Genomic DNA, 6,338 nt, shown 5'->3' on the forward strand with positions numbered 1-6,338 from the left:
GAGTTTGCTTTTAGAACAATGAGAAGCTTCTTTGGCTTAGGTGATGATTGTTTGTTGGGGTTGGTTTGGACCTAAATGTTCTTCTTAGTTGGAGAGGAAGTGGTTTATCTTACTTGGTTGGAGAGGAAGGGTCTTCATTTGGTTGTGCTTGTCTCTTAGGTAATCCGACCTTCGGGGTAGGAGGGTGTGTAGGATCATGGAGTGATGGTGCAATGATTTGGAGGTTAAATGTTGAGAATCAAAGTCGGTGTAGACTTTGATGCCTTTGTATTGGAGTTGGTGCAAAATTCAATATCACTTCTTTGGTGTATAGAAGATGTGCTGTCATGGGGACGCTTAGACTAGGTAGGAGCATGGTGGTGATGCTCATGATTGCATTTAGGTGGGAGCATGACCGTGATGAGTTTGGAGAGATGTTGGATCGGGGTTGTTTGAGACCTTAGTTTTCTTCCTTTGGTGAAAAGAAAGCGGGATTGGCTATTGCCAATGAATGGAGAGATCATGGTGATGGTCATGAGAATTTATGGTATGATGTTCTCTTACTTAACTGATTTGTAGGTGAGAGATTGTTCAGTTTAATGGAGATGGTGAAGCAAGGCGGGCAGGCTAGGGTCTAGGCGTGCATTATGAAGCTCGGGCAGGCCCTGGCTTGGTTGGAGATACTGCCTGCAAGGCAGTTTGTGAGGGGGGACACCACCCCGGACGGGCTTGCTCCTGCTCGGGCGTGCGATATTGTTGAAGCTTCGAGGCAGAACCTGCAGCGGGCTTCGACCTGGGTGAGAGATTGTTCGAACCTGCCCGGGCAACCTTGTCTGAATGTGTGTTTTACGATTTAAGTTTAAATCGTTGCCCTTGGATTGCTTTTTAGTCTTATGAGTATAAATAACTTATTTTCTAGTTTTAGGCAGCGTAGCACACAACTTCATTGTTCAAATTTTGAATCTCATATTTTCTAGGGTTTTAGGAGAGAGAGTGAGTTTGTGGGAATGTTGTATGTTCACCATTGATTCTCCATTGATTCCATAGTGCAAGTTTGTGGGTTTTTCTCCCGGAGCTCTTGTTTCACACATTAATCTTGGTGTGTTCTTTCTTGTTTTCTCTCTCTTTGCATTACTTGATTGTTGTTTTACTTTCATATTTTTTCTTGATTATTGTTGATTATTGTACAAACTAGTTAGCACTTGTTTGTAAATCACAACAGAATGAGGATGAAGACGACGCTTTCAAACCCCTTAAGACTTCATGTGGATTCTTAGTGGTGTCAACTAAGAATGGAAATTCAAAGAAAAAATTTAAAGCGCCTTCGTGGAAATTCAAAAGAGAAAGTTGAAGTTCCAGGAGCAAGATTTCGTGAATTTTCTGGTTGGTTCTCAAAAGTATGATGGAGGAAGATGCTTTTGTTAGAGGAGAGAAAAACAATGGAGAGAAATTACAATAATGAGTGAAAGGACAAACAAAAAAAATCTACGTGTTTTATTTTTCTTTTAAAAAAATTGAATTTAACACCAAAACTAACTTCTGTTAGCAAAAGTAATGGAATTTATCCTTGAGGTCGTTAACACTACCTTTTGAAACTTGAGGTCCTTAACCCTACTTTTTGGCAAAGTTGAGGTACTTACTTTACTCTTAACTCATCCTTCTTGCAAGGGGTGAGAATCGAACCCCTGTTAAAGGGTGATAGGGGTGGAAGGAGGATCTCACAACAACTAGACCAACTTTGATCCTCACAAATGTGCATAATCAAAACAGAAAAACTAAAAGAATATAGAGATAGTATATATTAAAAGGAAATTAAAAAAAATTGTCGTATTACTCTTTTAATTTAATTTTTAATGTTTAACATTTGTAAGATATATATCTAAATTATCATAGATGAATCCATCAAACACATTTGTATATATAAAATCAATGCGAGACCCACCATTTTTTCTTTTTCACATTGTAATATTATCTAACCGAAAGAAATGTTTAGCCTTTCTCATAATTCTTTTTACTTCTCACATATTTTCATTTTCCATCTTCACTTGATGATCGATGCCATTCATGAAATCAAAGTAGCATCAAAATGTATGAGAACAAGTGAACAACAATCACATGCTAAACAAAAGAATGGAAAAAGTTCTGTAGCAAATCTAAAAAGTATTTCAGCTTATTACTCGTAAACAAAGAACAACAGCTAACGTCCATGCATGACACATTTCCCGTTGAACGTAGATGAGACTTTTACTTTATCGTTTTATTAATTCTAAAATTTCCAATATTAATTGCATGGAGCTAAACATGAAATGCCCTATGATTGGTTGTTTGATTACTACAAGAAATCATCAACTTAAAATAAACCATTCAAAAGTGTTTTTACCTTTTTCTCTACTTTTTATACAACAAAAAGAAGAAAAAAAAACTCGGAAAAGAAACCAATAAGTAAAAAGAGAACAGAAAAAAAGACAGTACGTCCATATGAAAGATAAAAAAGCAAAAGTAAGAGTGAAGAAATCGAGTAGATTTAGTTTAGCTGTTTTTGCATGGTTTAATCTCAAACGGAACCCAAGGCTTTAAAAATCAAAAAGTTCAAATTGGAAGAGCCAAAATTCAGTCAAAAGAAGAAACTTACTTACATACCTCTTAAAAAAAAGAGTTTTTTGTCAGAAAGGACCTAATAAAATACAAGTTTTGTGGGGAAGGACCTAATAAAATTTTTTTTGTCAAAAAGGACCTAATAAAATACTTCCGATTGTGAACAGGAACCACTTTATGAATTTCCGGCCAAATTTACCATTTACCGGCGTTGACCCTTTTGTTTACCCCTAGTTGACTCTTTAATGTTCAATTCCTATTTTAACTGACCCAAACATATTGAATTCTCACACTTTTCTCCCAACAGCGCAATCTCCATTGAAGTGAAGTATCAACTTATTCGATCTTATCCTGCAACCTTCATCAAATCCAAGCTATGTTTTGCTCTTCAGATTTTACTCTCTCAATGTTTAAGGGTTTTTGAAATTTAGGGCTCCTATTATACGTTTTTTCCCAAAAACGCAAATTAGGGTTCTTAATTTTACTGTAATTTCTCTTCTCCTCCTAATTTTACGGTAATAGAAACAGAACATTAAAGACTTAACTAAGGGTAAAAAAAAGGGTCAACGCCGGTAAATGGTAAATTTGGCCAGAAATTCATAAAGTGGTTCCTGTTCACAATCGAAAGTATTTTATTAGGTCCTTTTTGACAAAAAAAATTTTATTAGGTCCTTCCCCACAAAACATGTATTTTATTAGGTCCTTTCTGACAAAAAACCCTAAAAAAAAACAGAGTAATATTTCTTGTATACTACAGATAAGAATCTGATACTCTGTCCTTAAAAGGCTGAAGGTGATACAAAAAGGTCATTTGGGTTGCTAAAAAAGTGAGATAATTATCAGATCATGACAAGTTTTGGTCAACATTATTATGATGCGATTTACTCATCCACAAGATATATGACAGCTCAAACATAATTTGAGACATCAATACATATTTGACCTAGAGTTGCTAGGAGTATATGGAACAACGGATTCATGCAACATAAACCAATGGAAGCAACTAAAGTTGTTGAATTATGAAAGGTAACAAACTAATGATAATATCTAACTAACTTTTGCTTCTAACTAACTAATGCTTAAATTATAATCCAATATCACGAAAAACAAGTTAAGGAAATTATAAAGAACACAAGTAACCATGACGTATGAAGCTATACAAGGAACACAAGCAGCGGACACAAGTAGTGGACACAATATAATGGGCTAATGGCTAGGATACATGAAGTTTAACTATATAAATAAATAAAGGTTTATATTGTTTAAACTTCATATATAAGAAGTACAATGACCAATATATTTAGAAACAATTATGGCTCTAATTTTTTAGAAAGTGAGTATTGGTTGGACAAGATTAAAATGTTATTTAAGATAATTCTGAATGTCCGGTAAGATAGTGTTGTAGTAGTGGATAACGATTGGAGTAGATTATGAGTAGCGGTTATAAAACGAATACAATAAGTAACGTTTGATATTTATAGTTAGTTGTCTAACGACTAATTAAAGACTATGTAATAGCATAAGGGTAGAAAAGTTAACTAATGTTTTTAACTTATTTTTCCTTTTTTATTATTATTAATTGCTTTGTTTCATTGTACTCCATCACTACAATTGCGAGGATGTGATTTGAAATTTATTTCAAAAAAGAAGATATAACTAATATTTAATAATACTTTATACTCCGAATTCCACAAGTATTTTAGTTAAAATAGGTAAGGTGAAAATTTTCGAGGATTGAATATTATCTTAAATTTACACACTTTTTTTGAGTAGTTTAAATATTATATACTTCTTTTTATGTAATTTCTTTGAAAAACATATATTGAATTTAACTATTGAACTAACTAATGAGATTATTGTACGCCATTTCTTATTTGTCTAAATGTCATTTACTATATTTTACAATTTCAAAAACTAATTTTGCCAAACACTTCTAATTTAAACAATTACTTTAAATACTAATGGTTAACAACTACTAGTAGACAACTAGCAGCTAACCCCGACACTTACTACTACTGCAACAACTATCAGCTACTAGAATCGCTAATTTTGCTAAAAAAAGCCCTATGTTAAGGTAATGAGTTAATAATCAGAACATATAGTTAAACTTAGTGTATATATGCAACCACAAATCGTTTCTTTTATATATACATACATGTATATATGTACATGTATATATATACTTCCTCCGTTTCTAAATAAGTGCAACATTTTCCTAAAATGAAAATGTCATAATAAGTGCTACCAAGCTTTTTTTGGAAAAAATTTTTCATTTTAATTACCAAAGTGCCATTACTTAATATCTTCAACACCTCAATTATTTCCCCATCTACCAACATAAACCACATTAATTACCCAAACCCTTCCCTCCTTTTTTTTTATCTCCTCACCTCATCTGATTATATCTCTCTCTCTCTCTCGCTCTTCATCTCATCTCATCTGGAACTTTCCCCAAACCAGAAGAACCGTAATTCATGAACACAGAGCATCTCAATCCCTAAACCACGAAGAACCCTAATTTCCTGCAAAATCAGTGTTCGAATCTTGAGATCTTTTTTTTTACCTCGCGAGTCTATACTTCTCCTTCTTCTCTCTTCTCTAAACCACGAAGAACCCTAGTTTCCTGCAAAAACAGTGTTCGAATCATTAGATTTGACCTTATTTACTTCGCGAATCTATTTTTCTCCTTCTTCTCTCTTCTCTAAACCACGAAGAACCCTAGTTTTCTGATCTTGTTATGGAGCATTCGAATTCTGCAGACGCGATTTTCGCATCCGATGACTTATCAGCAGAAGAAGAATCGTGGTTGTTGCGAAAATTAGATCGTTACAATAACGATTCTTCATACGAGTCCTACCTTGATAAAGGTGGGTATGTCGCTGAATCTTCAACAACAACTTCGAAATTGGTTGTGGAGCCTAATGTTTATGAAGTGAATTACATTATTTTTACGTGTGAATCTGATGCTAGAGCAACAAAAAAAATTAATCAACTGAAAAATCGCCACAAAAGTCACAAAAGTCCCTTTGTTCTTGATGATGAAACTTCTTGTGTTGGAGATTCGACCAAAAAGGCAACCGATTCTAAGTCAGAATCCGATGCAAATGGATCTACTTGTTGATTTTGTGGGATCTCGTCTATGGGTGACTGCTTTCTAACTCTATGACTCAAATTCCGTTAGATCTTGATGATCTATGTTGACATATGCATTGCCTGTGTGAACTTAGTTGCTGGCTTTCTATTGCATGTCGTTTTTATGGTTATATGTTGCTATGTGAGGGTACCTTTTGTTTATGTGTGGTATATACCTTGATTTTGTTCTTTTTCATGCCTTTAAGTTGTCTTTTTATGTTCATTCATGGGTTAAATGTTGTGGATAGGCATGCTAGTGGTGTTTTATGGTTAGATGTGAAGCCATGTTAGGGTATCTAATGTTTAGGTGTGATATATACCTTGATTTTGTTCCTTTTCATGCCTTTAAGTTGTGGTTTCATGTTCATTCATGGGTTAAATGTTGTGGATAGGCCTGCTGGTGTGTTTTATGGTTAGATATAAAGCCACTTCTCTATGTTGCACTGTGTTTTATTAGCTCCTCTATGATAAAAATTTGTGACACACACTAGAATACACGTAACAAATTTGCCGTTTTTTATGCCACTACTTGATAGCATTGAAGAGAGCTATTCAGGCTTGTGTGTAGTCATGTATGCCGAAGACTTTGTGCTGGATATGTTGATTAAGTATTAGAGACCTGAGAGGATATG

Source organism: Beta vulgaris, chromosome 2 (assembly GCF_026745355.1).
Source record: "Beta vulgaris subsp. vulgaris cultivar EL10 chromosome 2, EL10.2, whole genome shotgun sequence".
NCBI lineage: Eukaryota > Viridiplantae > Streptophyta > Magnoliopsida > Caryophyllales > Amaranthaceae > Beta > Beta vulgaris.